Below are 14,200 nucleotides of genomic sequence, written 5' to 3'. Positions count from 1 at the left end.
ACATTCTTGCAATGGCTTGGTTCCATCTCCTGCGGATGAATGTGATCAGTTTAAATGTTGATTTCAGCCAGGATCATAAACATGAAGTGAACCGCCATCATCATTATTTGGGTGCCACGGTGGCGAGATGTTATCTCCCTTGCACGGTAGACAGGAGGTCGTGGGTTCAAATTCATGGTCTCTGAGGCCTGCTGTATATTTGAAGTTTGAAAGTTCTCCCTATAGTCGCGTGGATGATCCGCCGGGTCCTACGGATTTTTTTTCCCCCTCCACATTTAGAAGCAACGTGCGTTTGGAGAATTTGGCTGCTATACATTTGGACGTGATCAGCCACTTCGTTGAGCTAACATTTGTGGCCCGGTCGCTTCTGAAATAGCGCTACATAGCTCAGTTGGCCTTACCTGGTAGAATAAATATATTTTGATTTTAAGCTTTCGTGACTGCAGGGATTCATATTCTTGGTTCTTTCGGTAAAGTCACCACGTAGAAGGCAAACAATAAAATAATAAAAATATAAAACAATAAAAATTTTCACGACGTCTCGACTGCAACACAAGCAATCATCATCAGGCAGTGTAGTGAGCCACTTCCAAGACACGGCGTGTAGAAGACCTAATATTTATTCTCACACTTTACGCACGACACCGGGGCGATACATCTACGTGGCGTTCTACGGAGCCACACAGAGCGGACCCTTCCGCACAACACCATCGTCATGTGTCCAACTACACAGCTGTCTGACTTGCACGGTCAAAGCCTTGCAGAAGATCGGCCACGCGGCCGGACGAGGAAGACAGATGACGGTGAGCGGCGACGCAGCCAGGACCCAGGACCCGCAACAGCACTAAACCGCTGGTTCGGTTCCCCCTTATACAGGTAGTTCCCCGACTTACGATGGAGATGCGTTACGACGACCCCCGTCGTAAGTCGAAAATATCGTAAGTCGAAGATGGCCTTGGCCTACCCAGGAGTCTTAAAGAATGGTGATAATTGAGCAAAACAAGAGCAATTTACAGTACCGTACTGTATAAACTGTATAATGTATGTATTTATTAATTACAAGACTGTATTGCACAGTAAAATTTAAAGTAGAAAACAAGGTAAATTCTTAGCCTACCTATATGAACTGCAATTTCATGTAAAGTTTTTTTCAGGAAACAATCCTATCTGCTTTAAAAAAAACTTTTAACTTGCATTGAACGTATGTACCGTATTGTGGTAACCCTAAAATGAAATCGCTAAAGCTATGTTATCAAACATGCATTGAACATATCGTAACGTATCATATTCTACTGTACTCACCAAGATTCTATCCGTCGTCTGCATACTTGAACGATGTTTAGGTTGTTGATGGCTACATTAACTTAGTTGTCGGAAGGGGAGGGATGGCAATGATAAAGTTACAGTATCGTACCTTGTAGTACGCTGCTGCGTTTGCCTGCCGCGCGAAATAAATAAAATATTTTACAATTTTGTCATATCGCTATCGCCATCGTAAGATCGAGATATCGTAAGTCGGGGACTAACTGTATACACAGGGGCGTGGCCAAGCCCCGCCTGTGACCACGCCCCCTTCCAAAACCTTCGAGCAGGTTCCCGGAGCTCCCCGACTGACTCCGACCTTTCACCTTTACCCCAGACACGCCCCCCTCATAATTAGGCATTACGTAGCATGCCCATAACCGCGATAACCCCTTCAAGCCGACAGGTGGCACCCTGTCATTACACCAGTGACGAATTGGCATGCTGTGTTCACGTGACAAACCTCACTAATTGGCTGTGTCGGGTGTTGGTGGGTTTAACGACACATTTATATATTTACGCGATCTAACCCAAAAAAAAACCTGCATTATGGAAAATATAGTTTAGTTTAATTAAGGCCAGCAACGGCACACGAGGGGCTGGTGGTGGCCAGAACAACGCCCAACCGCCTTTGTCTCCCCAATAGTACTAACAATTAAGCAACGAACCAAGGTACTCATTTTGAGGCTGCGTCGACTTAGGGGAGTGCACATGAACGGTTCGGATAATCGCCACGAACTTCATCCGTTTGCCAGGAATCGAACTCGCTCCGGCCGACGGGGTTCATTGGCGCAGTGCGCTAACCACTGCGCCACCACTCTGCCGCATACAACAGCGACGGCCGTTCACCGCTAAGTGGGGGTGACGTCACCCACGGCGCTTGTGCCAGGCTATGTGCACTTTTAGGCCACGTGAAGTGTCGAACGCCCGCTGGCAGGAGGTCACGGGACCCACCCAGGTGCTCATGGGTCGACTGACTGAGATGACTGAGATGACTGGCTGATGCACCACCTGTGCTCCCCGCTGTATCAACGTTCTGCGTTTTATCCGCCCGGCGCTCCGCTCGTTGTTGTGAGCGTCGCTCCTCTGCCCTCCGTTGTTGCTGGAGGACGACTGCCTCCAACTGCCCAGTAGCAGCAGCGTCCTTCACGAGCCTCCTCCACAGAGGCCGATCTTGACACACACACCAACAACAACAACAACAACCGCCATTCGCTACTAAGTGGCGGTGATGTCACCACTACGCTTGTGCCAGGCTATGTGCACGTTGAGGCCACGTGAAGTGTCGAACGCCCGCTGGCAGGAGGTCACGGGGCAGACCCAGGTGCCACGGGCCGACTGACTGAGATGACTGGCTGATGCACCACCTGTGCCCCCTACTGTGCCAACCTGCTGTGCTTTAGCCACCCGGCGCTCTGCTCGTTGTTGTGAACGTCGCTCCTCCGTCCTCCGCTGTTGCTGGAGGGCCACTGCCTCCAACTGCCCAGTCGCGTCCTTCACGAGTCTCCTCCACAGAGGAGAATTAGAACCAGTTTTTATACTGCACGAAGAATCCGATGAGCTGTTAAGGTGCACTGCCGCGTGCTACACCTTTCATCATGCTAAGTCCGCCAATCAAATGCTAATTTTTATGCTAATTCCTTTGTCAAGGCACCTCAATCCCTCTCACACAGCTTAAAGGTGCACTGCCGCGTGCTACACCTTTCATCATGCTAAGTCCGCCAATCAAATGCTAATTTTTATGCTAATTCCTTTGTCAAGGCACCTCAATCCCTCTCACACAGATTAAAGGTCGCAGTCTGAGCTTGGCTCTGTTTCACTCCAGCGCAGTCTTCGAGACAGCCTGGTCTCTTCACCTGATGAAGGCCGCTTGTGTTGTGGCCGAAACGTCGTGATTTGTGTTGTTTTATTTTTTTACCTACGTGACTTTACCGAATAGAACCAAAGAGTATAGCTGTTAAGCTCTTTTGTCACAGATGTCCAGAATGGGCACGGGGTAAGAACGTTACAACAACAAACTGTTCTAAAAACACGGTAGGAGTGCAAAGTACAAGAAAGGTAAACATACCACTTCAAAATGTATATCTATATAAATAAAAAGCTTAATCTGTATAGTCTCGAAACTTCGAGGGTACTTCCCGACAATGTTGAAAGCTGAAATGTGGTACGTAAGTCGCTTTTATGACACAAACAACAGAAACATCTGAAAATCCGATATTTTTTTTTATTTTAAGGCACCCAAATCTCGATTTTTAAGTGCCCCATAAACACGTGCGTGCATCGTGTCATTCATAACCCGTTCAAAATATAAGATTGCGGGGTTTTTTGCCTTTGATAGAGCGTTAAACATAAAATGAAACTTCAGCTAGAACCATTGTTCTATCTTGAATTGTTTTTTGAGATATTTCGGATTCAAGCAGTTTTTAACGAAAAAAAAAATCCGTATTTTATGATGTTCAAATCTGAATAATTCGAAAACGGTCAAAGATAGGAGCTTCCCCTCATAAACTTACGTTAATAATGTTTTGTTTCGGATGGGTATGTCTTTAAATATAAGTTGAATCAAGTTGTCAACTATATTTTTTTCTGCGGAAAAATATTATTTTTTGTGGAGTTGTTAGTGTCTGATTGTAGTTACAAATCGTAAAATAAAAATCCTATCACGTTAATTATGAGATTTATTGTAAACTTTTGCCTGCAAAAGACAGGCTTTATGAACTCGAAAACAAATCAAACTAAACTGTTATATATATTTTTTAACTTACCCAGGTAAAGCCCACTCGAGAGCTGTTAGCTTATTTTTCTTTCTAAGCGAACTGTCCACCACAAGTGACAGCTCAACAAAAGTGTCTCACCAACGTGGCCAATTGCTAGAGGCAAAACTAATAATCCAGACCTGGTGGCGGGTGAAGGCGTTGACACTCGCTTCACTAACCCCGTGTGAGCGAAACTCCCCCACGGCGACCCCACACAGTCACCCCCCGCCCCGCGACTGCCCGGACCCTTCTGCACTCACCTCGGATGGCGTGACCCCAAACGACTAAGAGCCTAAGCCTAGCCCGCTTGAATCGGACCTCGATCCCGAAACCCTTAACCCGAACCACTAAAACCTTCAGCCGTAATCCTGAACCCGAATCCAAAACATCTCAAACATAATCATCACCTCGTCGCTCAATTCATTGACCCTAATATCGAACGCTTAATCTTGAGCACTATCCAGAAGCCCTGTTCCCTAACCCCTGGACCCTTACAACCTAATCATAACCTAACCCTAAGCACTAACATTTAACCTTAACCCTAACTCCCAAACCTTGACCCATAACCCTTAACCATAGTCCCTGACCCTATTCCCTAAGCCCTCATCCTAAGCATTGATCCTAATACTTAACCCTAACCCCAAACCCTAACCCCTGACCCTAACCCACATGACCGAGGCTTGCCCTGAACTCTGACCCTGGGGGATTTTCCGGAACCGCACCACTCGTGACCCAGCATGGCACGCGTTTGTCATCGCACGCAGCATGCGCCCAATGATTACACAATGTAGCACAATTTTTGTTCCTGGGTAGCAAGTGTTATTTCGTAATTGCTTATGCCTCAAAAGTACAGACGATGGCTATAATTCCCCACAAACTTTGCTTTTGTGACCAGGGCAGTGATATTTTGAAATGTACCTATTTTCAATGAGAATACGAGCGATTTTTTTTTACTATTTTCGTTCACGTAAAGTCAGAGAAAACCAACATGAATCAAAATTAACATGGATTTATACTAGAGTAATACAAAAATTACTACAAAAGATTTAGAAGTGAGTCGTTTTTCGAGATTTACGATTGTACTGTAAATCACTTTCACGAATCAGCCCCCAAATGTAGTCTCCCATCATGTTCTCGTTATACTGTCCTTGTTAGCGGCGTTCAAAGTCCAGTATATCCTGGTGGAAGCGATCGCCTCGCTCCTCCGATTACGCTCCAATGTTCTTCTTGAATCTATCAAGATGAGCATCAAGGATATGGACTTTGAGGGACATCCTACAGCCCATTGTGCCGTAGTTCTTCACCAGAGTCTCAACCAGCTCCACATAGTTTTAGACCTTGCGATTGCCCAGGAAGCCACGAACCATTACGACAAAGCTGTCCCAAGCCGCTTTCTCCTTACTAGTGAGCTGCTTGGGGAATTCATTCCACTCCAGGATCTTCTTTATCTGTGGTCCGACGAAGACACCGGCTTTGACCTTTGCCTCAGACAGCTTAGGGAAGAAGTCTTGAAGGTACTTGAAGGCTGCCGACTCCTTATCTACAGCTCTGACAAATTGTTTCATAAGACCCAATTTGATGTGCAGTGGTGGCATCAGCACCTGCCGGGGGTCCACCAGTGGCTCCCACTTGACATTGTTCCTCCCCACAGAGAACTCGGTCCGCTGTGGCCAGGCCCGCCTGTGGTAGTGCGCCTTGGTGTCGAAATCTTTCGTAGTAATTTTCGTATTACTTTAGTATAAATACATGTTAATTTTGAGTCATATGTTGTTGCTTTTTTCTGACTTTATGTGAACGAAAAGACACGAATGCACCCGTTTTCTCATTCAAAATCGGTACATTTCAAAATATCAATGTCCTGGTCACAAAAGCAAAGTTTGAGGGGGAATAATAGCCATTGTCTGTACTTTTGAGGCATAAGCCTCAAAAGTACAGACTTTTTGTAACGCCTTGTGACGAGGGGGGGAAGGGCCAAAAATCGTCAAAAATCGCGTGACGTCATTTATGGACGGCCCCTAACGAGCGCCTATTAAGGCCGGTAGGGCACATGATGAGGTCGGTGGCCAACAGCACGCCCGGCCGCCTTTGTCTCCCCAGGCGTTTCATGCAAACAATTATTGCACTCGATGTTGAGGCGTATAATGAGGAGATGTATGATGAGCAGGATGAAGTGTATGATGAGGTTATGATAAGGAGGTGTATGATGAGGTAGTGTTATGATGAGGTTATGATAAGGAATTGCGTGATGAGGTGGTGGTGCATAATGAGGTGTATGATAAGGAATGGTATGCTGAGCAGGATGAAGTGTATGATGAGGTTATTATAAGGAAGTGTGTGATAAGGTGGTGTGTGATGAGGTGTATGATGAGCAGGTGTTTGCTGACATGTATGATAATGAAGTGTATGATGAGGTGGTGGTGTATGATGAGCAGGAGGAGGTATATGACGAGGTTATGAGGGAGTGTATGATGAGGTGGTGGTGTATAATGAGGTGTATGATAAAAAAATGGCATGCTGAGCAGGATGAGGTGTATGATGAGGTGTATGATAAGTAAGAGTTTGATGAGGTGTATAGGGAAGTGTATGATGAGGTGTATGACAAGGAAGCGTATGATGAGGAGTATGATGAGGTGTATAGGGAAGTGTATGATGAGGTGTATGATAAAGAAGTGTGTGATGAGGTGTAGGTGCATAATGACGAGGGGTGTAGTACGATGAGGTGTATGACAAGTAAGTGTGCGATGAGGTGAATGATGAGGTGTATGATGAGATGAATGATGAGGTGTATAATGAGATGAATGAAGAGGTGTATGATGAGGTGAATGATGAGGTGTATGATGAGGTGAATAATGAGGTGTATGATGAGATGAATGATGAGGTGTATGATGAGGTGAATGATGAGGTGAATGATGAGGTGTATGTTCAGGTGAATGATGGGATGTATGATGAGGTGTATGATGAGGTGTATGTTGAGGTGAATGATGAGGTGTATGATAAGGTGAATGATGAGGTGTATGATGAGGTGTATGATGAGGTGTATGATGAGATTAATGAAGAGGTGTATGATGAGGTGAATGATGAGGTGTATGATGAGGTGAATGATGAGGTGTATGATGAGATGAATGATGAGGTGTATGATGAGATGAATGATGAGGTGTATGATGAGGTGAATGATGAGGTGAATGATGAGGTGTATGTTCAGGTGAATGATGGGATGTATGATGAGGTGTATGATGAGGTGTATGTTGAGGTGAATGATGAGGTGTATGATGAGGTGAATGATGAGGTGTATGATGAGGTGTATGATGAGGTGTATGATGACGTGAATAATGAGGTGAATGATGAGGTGTATGATGAGGTGAATGATGAGGTGAATGATGAGGTGAATGAGGAGATGTATGATGAGGTGTATAATGAGGTGAATGATGAGGTGTATGTTCAGGTGAATGATGAGATGTATGATGGGGTGTATGATGAGGTGTATGTTGAGGTGAATGATGAGGTGTATGATGAGGTGAATGATGAGGTGTATGATGAGGTGTATGATGACGTGAATGATGAGGTGAATGATGAGGTGTATGATGAGGTGCATAGGCAAGTGTATGATGAGGTGTATGATAAAGAAGTGTGTGATGAGGTGTAGGTGCATAATGACGAGGGGTGTAGTACGATGAGGTGTATGACAAGTAAGTGTGCGATGAGGTGAATGATGAGGTGTATGATGAGGTGAATGATGAGGTGTATGATGAGGTGTATGATGAGGTGTATGATGAGGTGTATGATGAGGTGTATGATGAGGTGAATGATGAGGTGTATGATGAGGTGAATGATGAGGTGTATGATGAGATGAATGATGAGGTGTATGATGAGATGAATGATGAGGTGTATGAGGAGGTGAATGATGAGGTGAATGATGAGGTGTATGATGGGGTGTATGATGAGGTGAATGGTGAGGTGTATGATGAGGTGTATGATGAGGTGAATGATGAGGTGTATGTTGAGGTGATTGATGAGGCGAATGATGAGGTGTATGATGAGGTGAATGATGAGGTGTATGATGAGGTGAATGATGAGATGTATGATGAGGTGAATGAAGAGGTGAATGATGAGGTATATGATGAGGTGTATGATGAGGTGTATGATGCGGTGTGTGACGAGGTGAATGATGAGGTGGAGGAGGGGTAGCCGACACCTGCGTGTGCCCGGGCTTTGTTGGACACGTGACAGCTGTGTCAACACTCAACCGCCACGCACAGGCAAAGCTCCCCCGCGTAGCCTCCACAGGCCGCTGGGGCAAGTTGCCTCTCAGAGAGTAACCCCCATCAAGGTCGGGCACTGCGCACAAGGGGGGTTTGGTGCGGTCCAGGCACCACGCCCGGCCGCCTTTGGGGTCGTCCATAAATGACGTCACGCGATTTTGTTCGATTTTTTTACCCCCTCCCCCCATCGTCACACGGCGTCACAAAAAGTCAGACCCGCCCCCTCAAATGTGACGTCACAAAGCTCTGCCCTCCCCCCCCCCAAAAAAAACATATTTCCATTTTGAAAATAAAATATGCTTCAAATCGCTTTAAACTATTGTCATTGTAGTGCGTATTTAATGTGGCGCTGCACTCTGATGTTGTAGGAGTGTTATAACAATCATACATTCATATTCTTGGTTCTTTCGGTAAAGTCACGTAGAAGGGAAACAATAAAATAATAAAAATATAAAACAATAAATATTTTTATATTATTTTTATTTTAAAAAATAGTTTTATATCTTTTATTATTTTATTATTTTTTGTATTATTATTTCCCTTCTACGTGACTTTACCGAAAGAACCAAGAACATGAATCCCTGCAGTCACGAATGCTTTAAATCAAAATTATACATTAATTCAAAGTTGCGCATTTTGATGTGACGTCACATTTCTCAAACACCCTCCCCAACCCCCTCGTCACACATCGTCACAAATGTCTAACCCCACCCCCCCCCCCCCGACTAGCTACGTGACGTCATTCATGGACGGCCCCAAAGGCAAAGGCGCCCCAGGCGAACCGCGTGGCCCGGTTTCCAGTCAAGGGTTGTAACAGCAACAATATATTTGGTTCGCTGCGATGCGCGCATCCTGCCAGCCAAACGGAATGATCATCGCAGAGTGAGAACCGAACCGCGCCTTGGCACACGGCGTGTGTAATGAGCTCGCTCGCCGACGATCCCTGAGACCCGGGGGTGACTCCTCTCGCGGAACTTTATTCTGAGATCCGTTCCAGGGCGCAAGAGGGCGACAATCGAACGACGCTGCAACGCGTCGTAGTGGCAGTGGGGGGGGGGGGGTTTACGCGACCAATGTAATCCGTTATTTAGGTTGCGTTATATTTTTTTGCGGGGTTAGATCGCGTGCTTATAATTGCGTCGTTAAACCACCGAATTGGCCACGTTCTGTTCACGTGGCAAGCCTCGCTAATGGGCTGTTTCGGGTGGTGGCGAGTCCAACGACACATTTATATTTAACTCGTACTAGTAACGAATTGGCCACGTTCTTTAATACGTGACAAACCTCGCTAATGGGCTGTGTCGGGTGGTGGCGGGTTCAACGACACATTTATATTTAACTCGTACTAGTAACGAATTGGCCACGTTCTTTTATACGTGACAAACCTCGCTAATGGGCTGTGTCGGGTGGCGGCGGGTTTAACGACACATTTAATATTTTCGCGATCTAACCCAAACAAAGCCCCCTCTATTATGGACCAAAGGTGCCAGCCAGCCAGCTGATCGGCCGGCCAGACTGCTGATGAGACCCTTGAGTGTCGAAACCCAATGCTGCCGATTGAGAGTGCGCTCACCAGAAATCCGTAGCGCTGATGTAGTAATGTGTGAGAATGTTTTTGTTATATATATATAAAATATATATTTGCTGTTATTCAATGTGGAAATACAGAGATGGGGAAAGAAGCAGGCGCTTTTTTTAAAATCAGGGCAAGTAAGGTCATGTTATAATTTGAGACCATCCCTTTGCTCTGAAGAAGAGCTATTGCCCGAAACGTCGCTTTATGTTTTTTTTTCGTTCCCCCCATGTAAGGTCACACGTTGTTGTTGATGAATCCGCTGAGTTGGCTTCTTGTAGGTAATGCAGCAGTTGATATCCCTTGCAAAAGATATCTTATTTGGTGTCTGAACATCAAGACGCAACTGTTTCATTGCCAGAAAGGGGTAAAATCCATTCTTATTTTTCATACTTTGAAACTGGCAAAAAAGTATCACATGATAGTTGCTGCTCACCCCGAGCTATAAAAGCTATGCTACGCGTGGCATTGTCATTGTACTTTCCACCTTTAGGCGTTAGTCTCTGTTCTGACACTGGTGGTGAGACTAGGCTATGAAGAAGGCTGACGTCTCTGGTGTAGGCAAATCAGCTTCAAAGACAATGCAAATATTATCAGAGCCATGCTTGTTTGCATGTTCACCACAAGTACCAGTGGTGTGGTCAGTGTAGTACTTGATTCCTCCTTGCAAGAGGCATCTTCTTCTTTGGTTCTTTCGGTAAAGTCACGTAGAATGAGAATAAAATAATAAATTGATAAAATAAAATAACACAATACAATTCTCACGACGTTTCGGCCACAACACAAGCGGCCTTCATCAGGTGAAGGGACGAGACTGTCTGGAGGACAGCGCTGGAGCGAACACAGCCAAGCCCAGACCGCGACCTTTAAGCTGTGTGAGAAGAAACAGAGCGCCTTGACAAAGGAATTAGCATAGAATTTAGCATTGAAATAGCTGAGTGATTAGCTTGTTACTGGTCACAGAAATGGCTATGTTAAAGTTAAAGCCTACACATCCACAGAGGCACCCAGTATAAATCAAACAGGAGAATTTAGCATTGAAATAACTGAGGGATTAGCTTGTGACTGGACGTAGAAATAGTTGTGTTAAAGTCAAAGCCTACACATCCACAGAGGCACCTAGTACAAATCAAACAGGATAATTTAGCATTGAAATAGCTGAGTGATTAGCTTGTGACTGATCACAGAAATGGCTATGTTAAAGTCAAAGCCTACACATCCACAGAGGCACCTAGTACAAATCAAACAGGAGAATTTAGCATGGAAATAACTGAGGGATTAGCTTGTGACTGGTCATAGAAATAGTTATGTTAAAGTCAAAGCCTACACATCCACAGAGGCACCTAGTACAAATCAAACAGGAGAATTTAGCATTGAATAGCTGAGTGATTAGCTTGTGACTGGTCACAGAAATGGCTATGTTAAAGTCAAATCCTACACATCCACAGAGGCACCTAGTACAAATCGAACAGGATTATTTAGCATGGAAATAACTGAGGGATTAGCTTGTGACTGGTCATAGAAATAGTTATGTTAAAGTCAAAGCCTACACATCTACAGAGGCACCTAGTACAAATCAAACAGGAGAATTTAGCATTGAAATAGCTGAGTGATTAGCTTGTGACTGGTCACAGAAATGGCTATGTTAAAGTCAAAGCCTACACATCCACAGAGGCACCTAGTACAAATCAAACAGGAGAATTTAGCATTGAAATAACTGAGGGATTAGCTTGTGACTGGTCATAGAAATAGCTATGTTAAAGTCAAAGCCTACACATCTACAGAGGCACCTAGTACATGGACGCCAAAGGGGCTGCAACAACTCGACTATCATATAGTAAACCGATGTGAAAAAAAACCTGTCTAAATTACATCAATATAATAAATGTACTCAATATATTCTTCAATAAGCTGAATTATTAACAGTAACTGGGTATACACTACGCTATATAATGAATACTATATAGTAAACCAATAAAAAACTAAAATATAAACTACCTCAATCTTATCCATAAACTCTATATATTCTCCAATCAGCTAAGCTATCAACAATAAGTTGTTATATATCACAATGCTATATGGCGAACAAATGGGTGGATTCTTACCCTCAACTTTAGCACCACGGATAGCTACGAGCCCCGTTCAGATGGACGAGTTCATCCATGGTCGGAACAGAGGAGGGGGAGAGAGACAGCTGCGAGGCGCTGTTATACTCCATGTTGTAAACCATACCATTAACCGTGGTGTGAGAGGTATTAAGAGTCAATGCCAGCGAAAGAGCTGCGGTCTGAAGGTCATCGTAAAATACAATTAATTAAGAACCGAAATGGTTTAAAACATCTTTCCAATGGTTACTAAGCCAGAATCCATCTTCTCGGTTGAAATTGTCTCTGTGCTTGTGTATGTGAATGGCCTCATGAACGAATCTCTCATGGTAGCCGGTTGGTTTGCAAAGAACCTCCGTCTTGGAGAAGTCAATGTCATGTGAGCCCACTGAATTATAACAGTGATCTGCCACGACAGAGGAGTTCGTTCTACCGTGTTTCAAGTCTGCTTTATGTTCGCGGATGCGGTCAGAGATATGTCGTTTGGTTTCTCCAATGTAGCTACTACCACAGAGGCACTTAAGTTTGTAAACGCCCGGGTACTGTATGTCTGGAACAGCATCTTTTACAGATGGAACCAGATCACGGATTTTATGTACTGTGTTGAATTGGACCTGGATCTTGTGTTTATTCAGGATTTTGGAGATCTTTTTAGTGACCCCTGCAATGTAGAGTAAGGTGATGGTTTTGAGTGGCTCCACAAGAGGATCCTTCTTCATGACTGGAGTGATGGCTTTGCGGATTGTGTAGTCGGAGTAACCATTAGCCCTGAGAGCCTGGTGTACGTGCTTGAGTTCACTGGTAATGTGTTCCTGGTCGGAATAGAGCCCAATGCATTTCAGACCAGGAACACATTACCAGTGAACTCAAGCACGTACACCAGGCTCTCAGGGCTAATGGTTACTCCGACTACACAATCCGCAAAGCCATCACTCCAGTCATGAAGAAGGATCCTCTTGTGGAGCCACTCAAAACCATCACCTTACCCTACATTGCAGGGGTCACTAAAAAGATCTCCAAAATCCTGAATAAACACAAGATCCAGGTCCGATTCAACACAGTACATAAAATCCGTGATCTGGTTCCATCTGTAAAGGATGCTGTTCCAGACATACAATACCCAGGCGTTTACAAACTAAAGTGCCTCTGTGGTAGTAGCTACATTGGAGAAACCAAACGACATATCTCGGACCGCATCCGCGAACATAAAGCAGACTTGAAACACGGTAGAATGAACTCCTCTGCCGTGGTAGATAACTGTTATAATTCAGTGGGCTCACATGACATTGACTTCTCCAAGACGGAGGTTCTTTGCAAACCAACCGGCTACCATGAGAGATTCGTTCATGAGGCCATTCACATATACAAGCACAGAGACAATTTCAACCGAGAAGATGGATTCTGGCTTAGTAACCATTGGAAATATGTTTTAAACCATTTCGGTTCTTAATTAATTGTATTTTACGATGAACTTCAGACCGCAGCTCTTTCGCTGGAATTGACTCTTAATACCTCTCACATCACGGTTAATGGTATGGTTTACAACATGGAGTATAACAGCGCCTCGCAGCTATCTCTCTCCCCCTCTTCTGTTCCGACCATGGATGAACTCGTCCGTCTGAACGGGGCTCGTAGCTATCCGTGGTGCTAAAGTTGAGGGTAAGAATCCACCCATTTGTTCGCCATATAGCATTGTGATATATACCAACTTATTGTTGGTAGCTTAGCTGATTGGAGAATATATAGAGTTTATTGATAACATTGAGGTCGTTTATATTTTAGTTTTTTATTGGTTTACTGTATAGTATTCATTGTATAGTGTAGTGTATACCCAGTTACTGTTAATAGCTCAGCTTATTGACGAATATATTGAGTACATTTATTATATTGATGTAATTTAGACTTAGGTTTTTTTTTTCCACATCGGTTTACTATATGATAGTCGAGTTGTTGTGGCCCCTTTGGCGTCCATGTACTAGGTGCCTCTGTAGATGTGTAGGCTTTGACTTTAACATAGCTATTTCTATGACCAGTCACAAGCTAATCCCTCAGTTATTTCAATGCTAAATTCTCCTGTTTGATTTGTAATAGGTGCCTCTGTGGATGTGTAGGCTTTGACTTTAACATAACTATTTCTATGACCAGTCACAAGCTAATCCCTCAGTTATTTCAATGCTAAATTCTCCTGTTTGATTTGTACTAAGT

The sequence above is a fragment of the Petromyzon marinus genome, chromosome 56, assembly GCF_048934315.1.
Source record: "Petromyzon marinus isolate PM22_M1 ecotype Great Lakes invasive population chromosome 56, UKy_Petmar_22M1.pri1.0, whole genome shotgun sequence".
In the NCBI taxonomy this organism is placed as follows: Eukaryota; Metazoa; Chordata; class Hyperoartia; order Petromyzontiformes; family Petromyzontidae; genus Petromyzon; species Petromyzon marinus.
This window is presented reverse-complemented; position numbering follows the sequence as displayed.